The sequence below is a fragment of the Spodoptera frugiperda genome, chromosome 15, assembly GCF_023101765.2.
Source record: "Spodoptera frugiperda isolate SF20-4 chromosome 15, AGI-APGP_CSIRO_Sfru_2.0, whole genome shotgun sequence".
Taxonomy (NCBI): domain Eukaryota; kingdom Metazoa; phylum Arthropoda; class Insecta; order Lepidoptera; family Noctuidae; genus Spodoptera; species Spodoptera frugiperda.
Genome location: NC_064226.1, coordinates 3,865,436 through 3,888,170, shown reverse-complemented (window position 1 = coordinate 3,888,170; position 22,735 = coordinate 3,865,436). Strand labels below are relative to the sequence as shown.

General features: G+C 33.2%; 1 protein-coding gene and 1 long non-coding RNA gene across 10 annotated transcripts in view; both read left to right on the top strand.

Moving 5' to 3' along the window:
- The window catches only part of LOC118279275 (uncharacterized), a 124,508-nt gene that overhangs the window by 35,993 nt on the left and 65,780 nt on the right, over positions 1–22,735 (top strand). The gene's annotated exons all lie outside the window — the stretch shown is intronic.
- Positions 1–22,735, top strand: part of LOC126911512 (uncharacterized) — a 42,588-nt gene that overhangs the window by 14,568 nt on the left and 5,285 nt on the right. The window contains exons 2-3 of the long non-coding RNA XR_007706030.1: positions 4,753–4,800; positions 17,743–17,805. This is a non-coding gene — a long non-coding RNA (uncharacterized LOC126911512). The remainder of the gene's footprint in view (positions 1–4,752; positions 4,801–17,742; positions 17,806–22,735) is intronic.

Sequence of the window (22,735 nt, the reverse complement as noted above, 5' to 3'; positions counted from 1 at the left end):
TTGATGAATAATCTCGCGTGTGCTAATTACCCAATCATAAATAAAGGCCATTAACATTGAAACAATGATTTTCTAATCTTGAAAATGAAATCTTTGCATAAAATTAGGTTGTAATAAATACTCAAATAACTATTCTACAAGGTTACTTGACCAGTACTCATATGCCTTGTTCTCACTAAGTTAGTATTTTAGTCAAGTACCGAGTATTTAATAGCTCTCTCTCGCTTCGATTTTGGGACAGGAGCGAGATAGAGAGAGTTACTATGTACTTCGCTACTGGACTAAAATACTAGCGAGTTTGTATTAGATTTAAAATAATCGAAACGAGAGCGCATTCGGCGCTTTGATTGATTGGTTTATTCGAAACATAAGTTTAAAGTAATCAAAACGAGAGATTGGCCGGTGGCAGCAAACTCATACTAAAGGTACAGTTTTTAAGCTTGATGGGGACCCATAATCATGATCAACATGCGCGACAACAGACGCGCGGTTCAACGTCTTCGTATAAAGATTTACTTAATGATATTTTGTCATATTGTGTGTATGTATGGCTGCTTTCTACATAATGTACGCGTAAAGGTAGCGATGTGTGAAAACACAACAATTGAATAATTTCACTTTATTCGAGTAGACGATGTGGTTTGGTGGTCGCCTTCATGAACGGTGAAGCTGGGAATGGCGGTATTATACTGCCAATTTCTTTTTTTAAATGTTTATATTGTTGCAGTCTTATTTTTACTTTACGAGGAAAATTTTGGCGACATTGGCCTTCCAGTAAAAAATATAGTTCGACACAAATGCTAGGCATGCATAACTAGGTTTTTGGGATTAATTTTAAGCTATAATAGGATAGCTTAGGTTTATATAAAAATTAAGAGTAATGATGGAGTTTCTTGCTCGTTCTTTTCTATTAGATGCTGCACTTTGGAACGAGCACCTAGCTTCACTGACAGACAGTTCAGTTTGACGTTTCAAAAGTGCCTAATTAAGGATTAATTGAAATAAATGCTTTGAATTTTTTATATTATTACCATTTTTAATGACTAATAATTTAAATACTTTCTATGTAGTTTCAAAGTCAAGAAATTTATTCGCATACAAAGACTCCAATCTTACTCCTACTTGGCTAATTACTATGCTTTTTTACTTTTCGCAAACAACATTTGATTGAGATAAAAAAAAAACAAAGTATCAGATACATACTTTGTTAGCTACAAAATAAAAGAAGAGAAAAGACAGGATGCTTACGAGGTTAAGATAATTGTTAAATAACTGCATAATTAGGTAACTGTAAGTGTGGATATTAACCTTCTCGTGTTTACTTGAGGTGTATAAGAGCGTTTTAATTCTGATTGTAGCCCTGACACGGTATTGATAGTAATTTTTATAGTAATTGTGCAATTGTTATCAGGCATTTTTGGCTATGGTGTAGAAGATTGCTTAAGATTAAGTTCAAGTTTATAGTATTGTTTAGTTGTTGCTTCACATAAAATATTGACAAATAGCCAAATCTAACTCTTAGAACTAGAAAATATTTTTTTTATCAAGTTATTTATTGATTGTCAAAATTGTCGTCGATACAGTACCCTTAGTATCAGTTTGCTTTACGTTTAAAGTAATCTATTGGTTAGTTTTTTCGAGTTAGCCGAATGCTCTCTCGTTTCGATTTCATTAAACGCAAAGAAAACTCGTACAAAGGTTAAACACACTTGTTAAACTCAAGTAATTTGTTTAACTTTATAAGATAAGACAAGACTTTTAAAATTTCTTTTATGTGACTTAGTGAGAAACTGAAATCGCAAACTGGATTTAATTTTCACTTCCACTTTCAGTGTCAAAATGTTCATGCGAGTAACATCTTTATGACAATCGCTCGTAATATAAAAACTTTTACTTTCAAAATACGAGTTTACTGTTTCCTGTTGGTACGAGTATTTCTGTTGTATGTCAAGGTCGTGCTCTGGGGAAATTGCCAGTGATATATCGGAAAAACCAAGCAATAGTGTGACTTATCTGAATTCAGTTTAGGTGTACTTTTGTTTAGATGTGTGTGATAATTAACATATTTATTGTATGTCTATGAAGATTATCTTTAATTTCTAGATACATATACATAACCTTACGTCTGTCTCCGGGTAGACGAAATGGAATGCCACTGCTATAAATCTAACATACCTCTTTCGTTTCACCAAGAAGGGAACTTCTAATCTGGCCCTTGTTTAATAATTTAATTGCATCTTTAATTTCTGTTAGATAGAAAATTATGTAAAATTATTCTGTCTGATTATGGACATACATATATCAGCTGTGTTTTTTATTTGGCTGGTCAATTGTAGGTTAGTGTGAATACGGTAATGATTGGAAATAGTGTATCTACAAAACAATAGGCACATGATACTAGATCAAGATAGGATCCAGCTCCTAATTCTCCATAATGATGATGAATATACTATTCATAGAAAGTGTTTTACAATTACTTATGTAATTCACATTTACTAATCGCTTTATTAATCCCCAGTCTATTCTTTTGTCCGCCATTAAGACAATTGCCATCTTATCTCTATGTAGTTGTCGTGCGTACGCGCCACAGTGAAAACTCTTACGCAAGCTCTGTGATGATTTCGGGAGCTTCTTTAATTTGTCATTATCATTTTTATGTCCTATACATTAAGGATGTATTTTGAATAGCACGCTGTAATTTATACTTTGTAATTGTTTTGTTAAGTTTGGTATTTAGTTCGCTCTTATGGTTAAGATAATAAGGGTGGTTTTTGAAGTGTGCGTGAAAGAAAGTTTGTTAATATGTATGTTTAAAGCTGACAGTGATACGGATTTAATAATTGATTCTGAACGATTTTGGTTATTAGTGTCTGACTGTCGGATAAAAAGTACTTAGAAGCGTTTAAATGTATTGATAGGATTTGATTTTCAATTTAAAGATCATTTACCTAAGTATTGGTTATTGAATATAAAAACTAAATTCAATATTGATGATTTGTTAGGATTCACCGTTAAATAAGCAATGGATTGCATTCACTTTGTCAAAAGAAGATCTGTAGCAATTGATAAACAATTTAGAATAACCTTCGTAACATCTAACCGTGACTAGACTTACAAAACAAATCTAGACTACTTAATTACAAACAATAACAAGCCAAAATCAACTCAAGCACCAAACAAGTTAAAGTTTATTTTACATTGATGCAGTGGTTATTGGAAAGTGATTCTAATTAGCGTATAGGAACTCGTGAAGTGACAATATAAGTGTTCTGATTTACGATGGTAAGTGATTGTTTAGCTAATTGCGATGATTGGCTGTATATGGACAATTCGACCAATATTTTCTTTGGAAGCATATTGTGGCACGAGTAGGCGATAAGTGGAGGTACCTGGTGACTAGGACGGCAATTAACTGGGCCGCGGTCTTAATTGCTGGATCGATGTATAACATTACAACTTAGTTCAATATTTGGATTTTATCAATTGGGACCGTTCCTTTAATTCTATTGAAAATACCGAAACGCTACAGTCAAACGCAATTTTTTTCACTAAAGCAAAACAAAAGAAATATACTTGGATTAAAGAAAATATAAAAAAGCTGGGGATTTCATGTAGGTATTTTATCTTGTTCACAAAAATTGTAAACGATTTGATATTTTGACATTTTCTCACTCTGATTAGGTTAAAATGTATTTGTTTTTCTATACTAAAACATTATACTTATACCATCTTTATATACATGGTAAATTTGCACATGACAGGCCTTGTTATACCTACCCAATACTTATCCAATTAAAAGTTATGGACATTCTGCGCGTGGGTCGCGAGTTCATTAGCATTCAATTGATACAACAGTGTTTTTTAATCACTTCATTGATGTTCGCATGTCATTATGTGTGTTATATGTATGTAGTCGGTTCTTGTTTGTGATCATTATGAATTTAACATAGTATTAAAAGGCATAGTCAGAAGTATAGGTACTTTGAAATGCAGAAATTTGGTACATCTTACTAATATTATAAATCCGAATGTTTATGGGTCTGTGTGTATGTTTGTTACTAAATCAACATTTAGTCCTACGGGATCGCAGGCGAAGCCGTTGGCAGAAGCTAGTTTTAAATATTTCTGCGAATTAAAAAATAATCTCCTGTGATTTGGTAGCTACTGCTTGAAAATTCATATATTACAAATATACATATTAATTTCTTTTTGTTTTCAACATAACTGACATTTCTTTGTAACTAATTGCGAAGAAAACCGCAGTCATATCATGATTAATGGCTTATAAACAGAACATTCGATTAACGCGCTGGTAATCGGTTAATCGGTTCGCAAATCTAGGACGACATCGCTGGCATAAAATTATGAACGAAAACTGGTGCAAATTGTTATGACTTATGATGTAAGGCAGTTTAACGAAGTTAATAATCGAGAGCAAGCTAATGGTGATACGGTTGGAGCAAATCGATAGCCATCTCGATTATAATACAATGATCGATGGTGTGTTGTGAAGATAGTGATTCGTGTTTGTATGTTTAAAAGATTTTAGCTTTATACCTACACCATTTATAATAAATCAATGATTTCACTATGATTTGAATATTTAATATGTGGAAAATTATTTAAGTGTTTGTTAAATGTTAACTCTAAATAAAGACACATACATATACGGTTTAACGAATATTTTTAGAAGTGATAAGTACCATGTCGAATTAAATTAATATATTAATTTTTATGTATTTTTTGTTACAGGTAAAGTCACCATCAATTAAAAAGGAGACAGACTAGTATGTTATGCTTGTAAGTAAGTCGGTTCATCAATTTTTTCCTACGACATTGACTAATTAGTTTGACTGCCGTATAAGAACAAAAACTGAAGCATTACATACACAAATGATAAGTAACAATAACAAAAAACAGCAGGCAGATCGTTAAAAATAATATAAAAACTAAAGCTAGTTTCTACTAAGATTTTTTTTGCGTAATTACATTTCTGTCCAAAGAAATGTTTAGTACATTTAAACGATGATCGATTACCAATATTGAAGTGTAACTAACTAGACTACAGACGGTGTTGCCAACACAATTGAGTATAATGCCGGCCATCTTTCATTTCGAACAACTGACAGCCGGCACGCGAAACAATTGCGTAACCGTCAAAAAGACATCTGTTTTGGTTTCGTAAAAGTAAAGCAGCAGATGCTATTGATAGTTATCTGTCAAAAGCAGTGCCTATTCTTTTTATTATAAACAATAAATCAATTTAATATGAGGCTTAGACTTCAATGTAACTATTCTTACAGTACTGACAAACTGATTAATTAAAACCTCTTTGTTTAAGTTGCGTAATCTAGTAAAGAGGTTAGGTTGTAGATTGTCTTGTCTTAGTGTTTTTGTTTTTTGTAATTCGAATTTAGAATTTAGATTGGTGCCGGATATTGCTTTTTTTTTTTTTTTTTTTTTTAAAGGGGGCTAATCATCCAATGACTTTTCTCGCCTTGGGCGAGGCGAGAGGGAGTGTCAGACTCTTACTGACTAAAAACCACCCCGTTCCTTCTCCTGCCTTTCGAGCCGGAGCCCCGGTAAACCCGCTAGGTTGTCCGCAGCTCCGGGCTGGATATTGCTATTACAATGTTATTATTAGTTAAAGACAGCTATATAAATAGCTATCGTTAGAAAAGAAAAATATTATTGATCTGTATTTTTTTACTAGTGCAAACAGTTGTTATTGGATGTAGGTCCAAAGCCTGCATTTATTAAAAGCAGCACAAGACCCTTGAGAGAAAAACAAACCTATATTTTAAGTTCATTAATATACAACTTAAATGGACAATTCGAACCGACTTTAGATATAAAATCTAGTAAGTTCTACAGCTTGATAGAACTGATAGCAGCCGTTATCACGACTTGAAGGTCGACAGGCGACTGCAAGGCATTTATTATAAACAATTACTTGGCCTACTTCTTAATAAAGGACAAGATAGAATAAATAATAATAATGTGTTCACTATGTTCAACTTAGACATTGTGACCATAAAATATTGTTAGCTGTAACATGATAGCAGTATAACAAATGCAATTATTTTATCGAGTCGAATGTGTGTTTTTTTCATTAAAAATATGGGCACAATGAGCAATGAGTTTTTTCACATTTGATGCGTCGACGTTTGATGTTGATGATGCAGCCTACCATGGAGTACGTCTCCCTAAAAGTAACCTATTCAATCGGGCCTTGAAGACACCCAGGTTATACCCATCCGGAAATACAGAATCCGGCAAAGAAATGTTACGCTTTTTGTTTATTGAGTCAGTAAATCAATTGCAACGCTCTTAAAAATCGGAAATTGGAGAAAAACATTGAATAATTAAAGCCTAAATAAATCTATAATAAGCAGAAAATAGTCTTCTGAAATTCAATTTGGTTGAAAATTAACCATAATTTAAACGTGTCACAAAAGGATAGCACGATTTATCGACACATTTAAAATGGAACGTTCACCACATCCCTATATTAGGGCCCAATACAAACAGACCAAAATAGTAACAGGTACAAAATACTAGTTTCTAATTTGATCACGAATTACCACATACGGCTAAAGGGAACAGGTATTGTCATTTAATCCGTACCATACCATACTTGTTATACCTGTTCAGAGGGCCTATTACGAGTTGGTTTTACGTGTAACGTAACCGACACATTTATGACGTTCGGCGCTCTGATTGGCTGCTCCAAGTTAACCAACCAATCAGAGAACTATACGCAGCAACGTTTCGATTGCGTTAAATGTAAAACAAAGTCGCACTAGGTCCTCTTTACCGAATCAATTACATTATCACGTCTGTATGACCACACGAGAGTTTCAGCAAGACATTACCTAATATACCTATACACTTGTTCAATTAACCTGTACTAATCGAGCCGTAATTGTCACCCAATTCTATTGAGTAATGTTTGCACAATATCGATTATGGTGTTATCGATATAATCGGTAATGAAGCGGTTGCATTTTGTTTCAATTTGCGGTCCATTATGCGAGATTTGTCGTAAGAAATTGGGTGTTACGTTTGTTATGGTCGATTGTGTACGTAATAACGTAAAATTGTGGAATAGTAAGTTTCAAGTTTGTGCAATTTTACTGACATTAATTTTTATTAAGTAGTTTATGATTCGATTATTGTTTTTTTTCGGCTTACTCACGTAACTATTTGACGAGGAACTCAACTAATATAATAAATATAGTACCTTAATAAAAGAAAAACTAATTGTAATGTACTATAGACACAATATTACGCCTTTAATTAATTTTCGATTGTCAATCAGTGTAAATATTTCCGTATGAAAATCACACGCACGCACAGACAGACGACCGAACACGATATGCACATTAATTCTAATGAGCCAAGCTAGTAGAAATGGAGACTTCTTCATAATTAATGAGGCTTGAATTGAAACATGTACTGATTGAGCGTAAGTTAAAGTGAGTGTCTTGAGATTCGTCAGTACGTAATAGAGCACTAGGTAGGTATTAAATCTCAGTTTGAGAAATTAATTTCGAAAATATATCCCAGAGGTCTCTAAAGGAAAGGATCTAAAGTCTCCGGTCTAGAGCAAGAAGCAAAAATCTGACAGAATAAGTAATTGTAGAAGGTGCATGAAAATTGATTAAAATAAAAATTCGTACCTAGCTGAATCCGGTTGAAACTCAATATTGAACACAATCTCTTTAAGAAAAGGTAAATAGAAAGAAGATTTTTTCAAAGATTACAATACAAATCATTTCGTATCTGAACATTGTGCTTACGTAAACAAAAATCGATAATTCCGCAACAGTAATGTTTTGATCAACAAGATATCGACAATAGGTTACGAAACGGTGTCCCCTTCCTAGCTTTCCTGGCTTGTTACATTTAAATCGACATTATCTTTCGCCATCACTAAAGGTCTCAAAGTAGGGCACATTTTGTACCTTGCAAGAAATATGTTACCTGCAGCGTTTTGTGTTAAATAACGATTGTAAAGTGGCTATTATGGGTACTAGTCTGTATCTATTTCCATTCCTGGATAGTACTTGCTGATATTTAAGTAGTTTCTGGGTAATAACGAAACGTAATATATCTTAAAAAATCTGCCCCACATTAGGATTTGCTTCTGTGTCGTGGTTGCGTTTACAAACATACAAGTTCACCTACACATGACACTCGGACCTGGAACGACAATTTGTGGATGACACAAAAGTTTCTCCGTGCGGGAACTAGCTACACGCTGTGCGGCAGCCGGTTGCCCAGCCACCACACTAACCGTGCAGTCATAGTAAAACGTCTATCCTATACTTATTGACCATCTATCTTTTCAGAGGGGAAAATTATTTTCCGCCATCAGTGAAGCGAGTGTCAGATTTTAATTGGTTAAAAACACTCTCGTTCTTACTCCGGCTTTGAGCCGGAGCTCCGATAACTTAACGTAGTTGTCCGCAACCACAGTTCCTATAACGACTATGACAATTAAAACAATTCACGATTTAAGAGAAATATTACGTGGATATGTAAATTTTCACACATTAAGGCGATTAAAAAAGATTAGGAAGTTTTTACTAAGAAACCAAGGCTATCCTCTTTTTATTCGGATGTTTGATTGAATCTTGTTACATTTCCGTTCTTAGTTCCTTTCCTTCTAGAAGCCACGCGATTCTTATGTTTCATTGTTTACTGTCGACAGTATGAAGGTTGTATGTAAAAGTGTTTGGAACAAGTTGACCGTGTGAGAGGTTTAAATTACATTCTTAATTACTCTAAAGTAATGTTACTTTATATTGAGTAATATTATATTTATTGCTCTTAATGAACAATTAAGTAATTTAAGGTAAGGTGAAGATCTTGTTGGTAAGGAAAAAGAAACATTTGTAGGTAACCCCGAAGGGATAGGCAGAGAATCACATCATGGCGAGTAATGTACAATATACACCCACTTTTCATAATTTATGGTGTAAGTCTCCATGTAATAGGGGCGACCGTGATTGCCATATACCGGGCAAATTTCTAAAGTCCGTGCTACTATTGAGAAATTTTCGAAAATGTCTAGTAAATACTTTTCTTCGTTTCGAAAATTGATCCGATAATCGTAAAAATACGTTTTCGAGAATATCTATAAAGTTTTTTATTAACCAATCTAAGTTTTTTCTGTAAGTACTATAAGAATTAACAGTCAGATCGTAATCAATATTATTCATTGGGTGTATTTACTATGAGTGTACCGTTGTCCACATCTTCAGACACAAGTCTTATGTAAACTGTATCAATTGCATGAACCTACACCAGCTGACTGCTAAGGACTTGTCGGTACTTTAAAAGCAGGTTACACACATACCATAGTAAGCTATACAAGCTACACAAACCAGTCTATCATGGTCTCATTTTGTATGATCTTTCCACACACTCAATGGTCAGTTTATATTGGTTTTGCATACCTTGATGTGTACACCTACATAAGTTGTATCATGATTATCAAAATCTGGATCGCATTCTCTCAGAATATGTAATGCAATTGCAGTTTTTGGAGCGTTTCGACTTCGTGGGCAGCTGTTGTAATATGTATTTTGAAAGACGGAAGACCATGGGCTGTATTTGTATAGAAAACGAATATGGTGCTTATTAGAATTCGGGAGTTGTGATAGGTGCAACGTATCAAGTAGGGCTGGAGAAAACAGAGTCGATAAATCGAAGAAATAAACTTGATTTCTCTCTTCATTTATTAAGAAATCTGTTTTGTTACAACTTTTATCCCCAAAGGGGTAGGCAAAAGTACACATTACGGTGCGTAATGCTGCTGTACATTGTACACCCATTTTTCACCATTTGTGTTATAAGACTCTTGTTTAGTGGTGAGCCTATTGCCATTATCGGGCACAATTTCAAAATCCGCGCTATTGAGAAATTATCGAAAAAAACTCCAGCAATAAATTGCCCGACCCGGGTATTGAAACCGATACCCCATTTGCGACCACTGGTACTCGCATTTACGACTACTCGACCAACTAGACAGTTCATCATCAAGAAACTGTTTTTCTTTATAGGTTAACAATAACTTATTGACTGTACAAAGATAGCTACGAATTACGTAATTATTATCTTTTTCTCATCGTTTGCACCAAACTTTTCAATTTAACCATTATTTGCACTAGTAATAGTATCACAGTACATTTTCAATTGCTCTTTCCAAAATAAACGAGTGATGTAACCTTCTTTTATCGATTTTCTTTTATCTTTATCGATATTCAATTGTCAATTTACGAAAGAAATACTCGAACCGAACGAAGCTTTTAAATAAAAATCTCTTTTTTAAGAAGTCCGTTTAAAAAGAGAAATGTGCGTTCAGATATAGATCGATTTATTTTTATTTTATTTTATGACTTTTATCGTTTTTACGTTGCAGTAATTGCAAATGCTCGTATTACGCAAGTTTAATTGAACATTGAATATTACCTTCAAATAAATGAAGTAAAACGATTATGCTGTACAATTATTTTACGATAGTGTAATTATAAAACGTTTTCGTAACAATAATTGGCGAGTTCATTCAACTTCACGAAGATTGTATATAGAAATAAGTAATATTTATTTGTTAGACTATGGTAAATAAAAGTAACTCTACTATTCATAATCTTCTTTTTTTTTGACTTCTCCCGCTTTGGGTGAAGCGAGATGGAGTGTCAGACTCTTACTGACTAAAACCACCCCGTTTATACTCCTGCTTTTTGTGCCGGAGCCCCGGTAAACCGCTAGGCAGTATGCAGCTCCGGTATTGAATATTTGATAAAAGACAGAGGTAGACAGTGAGAAATACATATGGATTTTTAATTTGAATATATATATATATATATATATATATATATATATATATATATATATATATATTCAAGTGAACAATATATATATATATATATATATATATTGTATATGGTGGTACGGTAATGGTCATCGGTTATAAAATGGCTAAAACATAAATGCAATGCACAAATCTAATTTTTGAATAAGAAGAAAATATCAATTTTCTGTACAAGAAAAAGAAGATCACAATTCAAGTTAAAGAAAATACCACGTACAGTTACTAAATCCACAAATTTTACACTCACTAAAATAATAACACCAAAAGCCATTGTTGACCCATTCAAGCAAAAATCGTGATGAAGCCTAACTCAGAAACACGATACCTTAACTGACCATAACAGTAAAAAAGAAAAAAAAAACATTTATCATAAGCAGGTTTCAACAAAAAAGGTCGTGTTTTAAAAAACAGTTATGTAAGGACCGAATATGTGTTATGTGAAGGGCAATGTCTATATACGAAGGCATTCTTGAGAGGTTTTCGTAATGTTAAGTGATATAAACCTTAAAGATGATACCATGTCATAATTTGGTGAATCAATGTGTGTATCGTATTATTATTATTAACTAGCTTCTGCCAGCGGTTTCGGTCGCGTTCCCGTGGGATAAAAAGTATCCTATCACCCAAGTCTGCTCATATCGTGTCTGTATACCAAATTCCATCAAAATCCGTTCAGTAGTTTCAGCGTGATTGACGGGCAATGTCTATATACGAAAGAATTGTTAAGAGGATTTCGTAAAGTTAAGTGATATGGACCTTACAGATGATACGTGTCATAATTTGGTGAATCAATCGATGTACATTATTATTATTAATCTGCATTGAGTAATATTTCTTGGTATTTCATTTTTGAGATGTAACATATATTATAGCACATGTAATTACATTGATATATTGTGTTATATGTTGATCAATGAAGGCAGAATCTCATAAAAGAGCCTTATCTTATTGCCATACTTTGAGCAAAATTCCTAAATACATACTATTTTACCAGACGACCGTAACATTTTATCAATATTAACCTACGGTTTTAACTTTTTAATATTAAAGTAGGATTTAATGATTGAATTAATTTAATTTTTGCCTAGCTGTTACATAGAAAAAATCAGTACAAAAAATTAGCTACATAATTATGTGCAACACCTACTCATTTGGGAAAACCCACTGCATAATATTTCTCATAAATTCTTAATACATACATAATATATATTTGGTAACATTATACAAAACATATTCGCTGATTTGTGACGCAATTACTATACACAATGTCCTTAATCTAGGATTTATGTTGTTAGTACCGAACGAGGTGGTTTCGTAAACTTTTGTCACGAATTAACCAGCGGGCTGTGTTTTGTGGTAAACGTACCTAATACTTATTTACTAGATTCTTTGTTTGGTTATAGACTTACTGGAGTTAACTGTGAATGTATTGTTTTAGAAAGAATACTACTTAGTTGAAGAGAAGTATCAGTATTTCAAGAGGTCAATGAACTGAATAGCGAAAGTATTTTTTTTTTCAAAATGTGAGCATTTTGAGTCAATAATATCTAAATGATATGTTTTAATGGTAATAGTGGTCTCCGTAATAAAGTAGAGATTTTAGTTTTTCTAAAAATAAATCTTAAAATGAATAAGGTAGCGTTGATTTTTATAGGATCAATCTGTCGGCACTACTAGTTTTACTCAACTTTAAAAGTAAACACTTTTGAAAACCTTCTCGTATGTTATATAACAAACTGAACCCTACTTTTAACCATTACAACAAGAGCCTTAAGGTATTTTCGTAACTGAAGTTCTGAGCATGTTAATTTTAACACGACCGGTAATATTTAGGTGTTGAAATTTCCGTTGAGCTATGCAAATGGTGGTTTGGTATGTCCCGTTAACACTAAACACTATTTTTGTTTAAGTGTGATACAATTTTACTGCCTCATTAGTAGAAGCAGGTGCGATGTGATTAGGATCAGTAGTTTCTGAGAAAACGTAGTATTTCTAGTATCAGACAGCGCTAAAACTTGGTCTCTAGTCCTAGACTCTTTCGACATCCGCAGGAAACGTAGGGATGGACATTTCATTATTTTTACGCCTACGTTTACACAACACCACTCTTTACTTTATTGAGTCTTAAGTACATAAATACATACATAACCTCACGCCTGTCTCCCATGGGGCTAGGCAGAGACAATGGAACGCCAATTGCTACGATTCTTACACACCTCGTTTATTTCATCAACAGTCATCAGTCTTGTCCTGCATGGTCGTCGGTGAAGGTACTTTTAATACAGATAAATACAGATTTCATAAAAAAACACATTAGCTGTCGATTGATGTCAAACAACAAGACTACGAAACGGAACACGATGATTTAACCACTAAGAAAAACTAAAGAACTTTCATTTTAATTACCTAATTAAAACTTTAATATCAATTGTTAGGAAGAATGCAGTTTTATAACGAACATAATAAGTAATGAAGTAATCAATCAATATATTATGAAACGCTTCCGTTATTGGCGATCAAGTTACTATAACTTTAGCACGAGTTTGTTTTACGTTGAACGGTAACGAAACGAGAGCGCGTTCGGCGCTCTGATTGGCGGGCGCGAATGAACCAACCAATCAGAGCGCCGAACGCGTTCTCGTTAAACGTAAAACAAAGTCGTACTTGGCCCTCTGACAAACAATGTTCAGCTTAAACTTTGTTTCATTTACGTACAACATAAAGCAAAACTTTGTCACTGATGTTCTGGGAGTCTATGGAAGACACTGATAAATTACTATCAAGTTAGTCTGTTACGATCTGCTTGCTCGTTTGCCTTAATTTACATAAAAAATATATAAATATAAAATCGTATAAAATATTATAATATATTTTTAATATGAGAACAATAATCATAATATCACTGATTCAAGGGTTATGCGGAAGCGTGACTTCGCAGTTTTGGACCTCAAACCTTTCCAATACCTCAAGCCTTTCTTTCTTTCATGACTTTGATATTTTTAATGATTTCTCAGAAAATAATGTTGTTATTATATCTTTATTATGTTTGCGGATCTGTAAGTCAAAACATATCACAATGATGTGCATGTTTTTTGGATTTGAATTGGATTGGCAAATTCTTTTTTGAAGTCTGTCTAGAAAATTCGGTATGAAAGTGTTTGAGAAACTTTCTTAATATTTAAGATGGTTTAGACAAGTTGTATGTAGTTGGTTTTTGAAGGATTAGAGCCAAATTTAGTCAAAATACGGATTGTCTTATTGGTTGTGTGGCCATTAGACGGTAGACTCTGGAAAACTTTCCGATTTGAGTTTGTATCCATTGAATTTTATGTTTAGTGAGCTCGCCCTATTTCAATAAGTACCTAATTAAAAGTCATTACTGAGTAATAGTCTAACATACAACAACGTCCTTTTTAGGTTAACTTGATAAAAAGTATCTCCTGAAAAGGTAAAAACATTTTTAGTATTAACTACTGGCAAAAATGTATGTGAAAAAAGTAATAATAAAAGACAATGCATTGATTGTATGTTGTTGAAGACTTTCAAACATTCACTATAGACAATATTAATGTTTTATTTAAAAGCATGCTCTTTCTATTTCATTGGGATCACTGTTCCGCGTCTGTTCTTCACGCGTGCTCACCATTTTTACTATAATAGTAGTGTAAGGAAAACTATACCGAGATATCGTGTTACTAGATGTGACAAGTATTTGAGATGGATTATAATAATTGATAATTAAATTATGATTGAACAATAAAACAGTATATCAATGTTTTTTATTAAAATTTATAAATTGACTAACATAATAAGTCATCACATAGTCTCACATATCATTTATTATTTTTTGATTACCCTAAAAGTTAAGTGCAATGTGGTCCTCTAGCCCTCGTCTTTAATCTTCTAATTATTTTTACAAAATAAATATTCTATAATCCTATAATACGCATCGCATATTTTCTTACCATACCTTTCAAATAACATATTACAACATACTACATAATCATATAACTACCAAACACAACAGAAATATGATTAAAACGTCATCAAAAATCACTCTTCATTACGGAGCGACTTTCAACCAATTTCTCTGTCGTATCCAGTGGTGTAATTGCTGGTTCTCCGGTCGGTCGCATCTCAGCTTTCCGCGTCGGTCTCCCAGCAAGGAATGTGTTTTCACTGGCCACCGTATCTCGATATCACTCTTCCGTACTAAGATCTTAACGGTGGTTAGCTCCAATATGTGGTTGTTACTTTATTCGTAGGAAGTCTTTACGTTAACCACGACTGGGGATTTTTTGTGGTTAAAGAGGATTTTTGTGACCTTGTTACCAGTTAAATCCGATTGCAACGTGTTTATCTTTAGTTTAAAAATATAACGTTGCCTCACACGAGGGCTATGGTCGTCGACAAACATACAAGTTCACATACACATGACACCCAGACCCAAAATAACAGTTTGTGGATCACACAAAGAGTTGCTTCATGCGGAAATTGAACGAAATATTTAGGTTGTTCTTTATTATCTTATCTATTGGCAAGTGATACGTGTTTATGAAGAACCGAGTTACAATAGTAATTTTATCAAGATTAGCTCAGTAATTGACGATTTCGCCAGCTTTTTACAGTCTTAAAACTATAATTTTCTAAGGTGTAAAATTGAAAACTGGAATTTCATTTTCAATCAATTTTCTCGTAAATTATTATTTAAAATTTAATCACATTCATAATTGAATCTAAAACACCCAATTTATATAAAATTATGTTCAATTACGTCGTTCATTTTGTCCGAACCATGGCAACCATACTATTACAATTAAACCTAAACATATTGTACTGTACATTACGAAACTGCCTTCGGGTGCTCTCGGGTTACTTCGGCTTGAGTTACCGAAGCCTGGGAGGCTGAATTATTGCATACAATTTATAAAACACGAAATCCTCGATGTGTTCACGCGATAAGCTTTACTTGACACCCCTATATTGCATAAATCTTTGATGCAACACTCGTGCAATTAAATTGAGCATATTAAGTATTACGGTCTGCTAAATATAATAAGGTTATGCTATGATTTAAGTGTAATATACAGTGTACAGATTGTATGTTTATTGCTCCTGTCGACCTGGTATTTGCTATTGGAGTAAATTTAAGTAGGCATTAAATTTAATAGGATATTGCTCAAGCTACTTATCGTAAGTAGTGTGTGTGAGCTTGTAGCGTAGTCTAATTTGTTTGGTTGAAATGCAAACTAGAAATATCAGAATTATTTCTGCTCTGTATTAGTTTGCGAGTAATTGAAATTTTCTTATACTTAGGGACAGATAACTACTGCTATTGGTATACATACTACATTATTGACAGAGATTAGGCAGCATCACTCTCTCTCGCTCTCTCTATCTTTCTCTCTTTTTCTATCTCTTTGACGTATATGCTATTTGTATTCGTTATACTTGAGCCAATGGATTACCTTCTAACTTGACCGCTGGTGACTTTTACTGAACAAATAAATGACGAATTAAAAGCCAGACAAATTAATCTCGACCGATCCAGCAAGTTTAGACAACAATAAAAAAAAGCAAGAAACCCAAAGAGATTATTTTACCGATGTCAAATACCCGGAAGACTAAACAAGTATCAGGTGGACATAAAAAAGAACCGGATTTCATTACAATTATATTGTCGGTTCAATGTAAACTTGTGTTCATATAAAACTGTGGAGCCTTAAGCCTAAATGTTTCGCAACTTGATTATGTATGAATGCGTAAAGAATACACTCATTAGATGCAATTAAAACGATTCCATAACTGTGTATTCTCGACTTTATTGCTTCCTATGTGAACGGCGCCGAAAGCACAATACGAGGTCACACACCCATGTATTATGGTCAATTGACTGTCAAGATTTTCAAGATTTTGTTCCGCCGGAAGCTAGGGCGGACGCACTAACCTTGCATCGTCGTCTTTGTTTATTTCACTTCTATAACCAACACCTTTTTATACCGGTTGACAGATCTCGAACGCCTACTTCTCTGATACAAGGTCGTAATGACCGGTTCCAAAAGTGGAGCTTTTATAAAACTGATATATAGTTATGCAAAGATTTTATTACGTTATAGATTCGCTATTAATGTTAGTATGTTGTGATTTGCAGCTGTCAGTTGAACATGTGTTAAGTTCTGCAACCCATCATTATAGGGCTGTACGACTTCATTATCTTCTCTGCAATCATTAAGGCCTGCAATTATGTTTAAACTTTGACGTGCAATCTCATTCAGGAACTATTAAGTTAAATAGCAAAAGTTAAATGCTCTGCTTTATATAAATATCTGTTGCTTTTCTTAGTACTTGACATTCTACAATTTGTTCTCAAGGCTCTGGTCAGCGGCGACTGTCGTGTAATTACAGACCTCGAGGTGGATGTCGTGATTACGAGTCTGACACGTGTCACCCTGCATAGACGTTCTCAAACCAATCACTTCAAATTAAATGGACGTTTATTAAGAAGTATCTTAATTGGGCAATCACGACCGTTTAGCATAACTTATTCAAGGAGCGCGCGTAGAAAACTTTATACTAAAGTTAATGCTGCTCTAATTTCTCACACCAAAACTTTCTATCAAGCATTGCTACATGGTTTATATAAACCTTCAATCACATCAAACTAAAATATACTTTATTTATTTATATCACACAAATTCGTATGCAAGTTGCCGCCGCGACAACGTTACGTCGAAAGGCCGGCTGTCGTAAGGGCGTGCGCGCAGAATATGAGAGTACCTACCCGTATGTCCTACTTACTGAAATGTCAACATCTTTGTTAAGTGTCAATGAAATGTTAATCAATTTGTTGTCTGTTACAGGTAATTATTACGTCGATTAATGAAGACAAAACGTGCGTTCATTGCTAACAAATTGAAATTGTGGTAAGTCGAAACTCATTAGTCGAAATACGACTCGATGTAATCAGACATGGCGGGCATTGCAGTGCGAGTTGTATTTAATACTAGCTTAGGCTTATTACTATGGCAAGCTTATATTTTCAATTAAAATTGACGCAAGATATACTTGTACCCAACAAGAAAGTTATTCAGAGCAATTTTATACATGTCGCAATGTAATTAGAGATCATTTCAGAAATTCAGGACTCAAAACAGTTCTTGTTTATAAAGATTCCTTCACATTGCCTTCAGCTGTTGAACATAAGCATAAATAAATAAAGTACCTATAAGTATATTCTTTAAAACATCACGTAAACATTACTCTACCTCAATTATTGCTTCAAAAAGCCCCTTAATTATCCGGAAAACAACCAAAATGTCACAATTAACTACTTTCTTAACAAAAAAAAACCAGAATTGTGAATCGCAAGCTCGAGTCGCGATCATAAAATGTTACTTATGCATGCAATTTACTGGTGTTGATCCAGTAATTTAAAAACGGTTAAGTACATGTGGGTATGCGGAAGTCCAGTGGCTAATGACGACTGTCCCGACCTTGGCATCCGAAGGTCGAGAACAGGTTCCATCTCCAGCCTTTCACTCTCTGATTGATACAATTGAAGTGCAATTTATAGGACGACTTTAATTAATACACGCAAGACGATGTTGTTTTTATCGATCGGAATATTAATAAATTCGAGTTTTTATTTGTGTTTTTTGATTATGTTCAGATTTTAATGGATTTTAAAGTAAGTGAAATTATTGTTTGTATTTGCATAGTTACTTGTATATAGGTACTTATTTAATTTAGTAGATAGATAGACAGACTCAAAATATTTTCTCTTGCCTTACTAATATTTGTAACTGTTTTTTGATAGCCTAAGTTAAATGGAATGTAGTTTATAGTGTACCAACATAGTAGTACATCGGTTAAAATTATATTACAGAGTTGTTACATACAGACGTATAAGTATGTCATCAGTGTAGATTAATTGGTTGAAAATTCCATAGCGTTAACGTGCACTAGTAAATTTTAAGATTATTAAAACACAAATTGTATATTACTACCTACAATACCTTCTTGTATTTTCCACAGTATATACGTATGTATGACGTATCTTAAGTTCTTAGCTAGTAGCTAGTAGTAGTGTTTACATCAAGGCGAGGCAGTTAGTTCCTTGCATAATCAGACGGCCATACCTAATGTGCCTACTGTCCACGACAATTTGTGTCAATAGGACTGTGTCAGAGGATTTTAATTTTAGCTAAGTGCTAAGAGACATTTCCTATACATTGCTTAATGGTAGTTATTTTAGGCAATAGATAATTGTATTTAAAGGTAGATAGATGTCAAAAGGAAAGTAGTGGCATTAATCTACGTGTGAGATATTCGTCATTGCTTACTCAATGATATTCTTTATAGGTTTAAAATAGGTGCTTGTAGACTATATTTTTGCACTCAGGAATAGCTTTGGACAACATTGAACTATTGTTATTATAAATAAATTAAATTATTGCTATAGCAAAATTAACTGCATAGAGTGAATGGCTGTGTATTAAACGATTAAATTAATCTTTATATCAATCGAAATCTGATATTGTGTTCCTTCAGTTGGCAATCTGATCACAATCAGATTTATTTCATTCATAAAATTAAATGGAGTTTCCTTGAATCAGACAACAAAATGTTTCTAGATTTTTCGGTTCTAAATTCCATGTTATAATAATGACTTTTAGGCATAAAATATTTTACCTGATGATCAAAAACAGCAAAATCAAATGCACTAATGGATAAATGAAAAAAAAACTGCGTCCAATGAACAGAAGCCTTAAAATCTCCATTTCACCCTGACAACGATACTCTAGAAGACCTATAAAGAAATAATTTTTGATCTATATTCTTGCTACATAATAAAAGTGAAGGAATTTTATCGTCACGCAGTTTCCCAGGCAGTTCGGTTTCCGCGTGGTAACTAACCCTTACAAGGCGCGGTCTCGAGGCCGACCACTCCGTTCACTTGCGACTAGCCCACTTTTAATCGCACAGACATTTATGTATATGTATATGTAACACGTCGTTTGGAAAATTCTTATATATTCCTTTGTACATTTTATTTGCGTACATAAGGACCACGATAAATATTTATTGGTCCTTTTTGTCAGAGTGATATTATATGCGCCGTTGAGTTTAATTAATATAGTTTTGTATGTATATGTAACACGTCGTTTGGAAAATTCTTATATATTCCTTTGTACATTTTATTTGCGTACATAAGGACCACGATAAATATTTATTGGTCCTTTTTGTCAGTGTGATTGTAGTGTATGCGCTGTTGAGTTTAATTATTATAGTTTGTATAGGTAGGTATCTCAAGTATTTGCAACTTAATTTGATTATTTTGTTTTGATAATTTTTGATTCGTTACGTCTAGCCTGCGTAGTAAGTTCCTGTATAATTAGGTCTACGTACTTTGTGTTTAGGTAGTCTTTTGATTAAAATGATAATCATCTACCATTGTATGTAATGGTTTAGATTTTATTTTTTATATAGCGTAAATATGTATGATATGTAATTACTAAGTAGCCATTATTATTCGCGATATGATACAACTATTGCCTACATATTTTTAACGTGCTTTAGGTTTTTAAAGGCCGGTAACACACCTGTGATTACTCTGTTGTTGCGGGTGTTCATGTGCGGCATGCTGATAGCTTACCATCAGGTGAACCGTCTGCACGTTTACCATCGATTGCATAAAAAAACATGCTTCTCATGATTTTCGACGAGTCAAAAAACAAAATTAAATCCTAAAGATCAGCACATCGATCCATACCATAAATATCGAATCTCCAATTGTCCACATAATAACCTCAATTAAAACCATGTTCAGTAGACCTACAACATTAATTGTTGGCTATAACAGTGAAGGTAGAATTAGATCTTAGTTTATAGGTCATTCAGCTCATTCATCACGATTGTTAAGGCCATAACTAAGATCTGATCGAACTAAGGGCATTGGCCAGGTTTGGTATTTGTAATTAGCCTTGTAATAACAATTCTACTCATTTGCATGCACTATTATTTGGTTTAATAAGGATTTTTGTGATTTGCGAATAATTTGGTTTTGTATGTGTAGGTAAAGGATAATTGAGTTAATTATGTTCCGTTTAGAGATATCGATGATTATGTTTTCTTTTTCACAGTTAAAGTGAAAATTATTTATTTAAAATATATCGGGAAGGCACTTTCCAAAGTGAACGTCAAAAATCCATAGTAAATACAATACTGTTGAAGTATAATTGGCATTTCATTTAATTTCCTTCAATTTCTGATAATTAGAACCATTTTGGACAATACACAAACAGATAATAGACAATAAAAAAGGCAAAATGCAATTTTTCGGTTACAATATTAATCTAATCATCCAAATCATTGGATTTAATTTGTTAGAAATAATTTATATTTAGTATTGACTAAATTAAATCAATATTTTACCGGTATATCATTTACGCTTCACTAGAAATCTGTGACAGATCGATTCGACAATGTATCAAATCTAATCGTGATCTAATTTGCATACAATATCATATTATTACAGTTTGTCGACTAAAACAATAAAAAAAGTAAACTTGCATAATAAATAACAAACGTATGACACTTCCGACAAAGTGTAATTGTTAAATTTTATGTAAGTAGGTGCGTGTGCGCAGTGCACAGTGATATAACTAGATTATGTAATTCACATACAATAATAATGTAACATTGTTTAAGATGTGATGGACAACCGTTATAATGGTATTTTTTTATGGTATAAGCAGTTAAACGAGCTCACGGTAAGCAATCGTCGCCGCTCATGGACATTTGACACCAGAGGCGTTACAAGTGCGTTGTTAGCCTTATGGGGGATGGAATGTAAGGGTTGTTTGAGAATCAAGGATTGCGAAGATTGGGAAATTGGATTTTAGGTTTGCTATGGGTAGTTCTAAAATTGTAATCAGTTTTGGCACGATTTTTGTTTTGGGAAAATGCTTGTTTTGGAATAATGAACTATAAACATTAAAGTACACTTTATAGTAGTACTAGATAATCGATTTCATGTTCCATTGAGAATTACACATTAAAAACACATAATTACACGTTGTTCTAATCTCAAGATCTCTTGTAGCTGTGTCTTCTATACGTACATATGTATATTATTATTGTTTAGATTTATTATTTTCTTCTACACGAGTACAACCTTTTTTATGTTAAAACTAATTTTCTCTCAGAGGAATTCATTCTCTAATCATGTATTTATGTATTATGTTCTTAGTTTAAAAGTATCATTATAAATATCGAAGGGATTAGATTAATTGCAAACATATTCCGATTATCATATAGATATTAATTTATAAATTACTTATACTCAGAGAAATGGAAAGTAAATATCATTTTAATGCAACGTTTATGAACGTGGAAAGTTGTTCTATTAATATGTCATAATATTGTGACTATTTTATACAAATAGCTTTTGTATATAGTGTAGTTGACGTATATATTTAGTTGACAAATAACTTTACGAATACAATGTAACCGAGCTGACAAAATCTCTGACTTAGGTCAGAGAAGTACAAAAAATCTCCTATAAATAACACAAACCCATTAAAAATCTATTAAAAAAAAAACAAACAAACCATTCGCAAAAAAGCTATCAGCAAAAATGTAACACAAAGTTCACGATCAAAAGTCATATAACACGGCTAAATAATATAGCACGCTGTTACCTCACAGCGACCATCTGCTTGTGTTACATCGGTCGGGTTATAGTGACGTCACATACTTTCACCTTCGATGGAGACATTTGCCCAGCGGCATTGAACTTGGTGGCATATTGTATAATGTTTGACATAGTGACGTCATGAGGTTTCTGAGTTG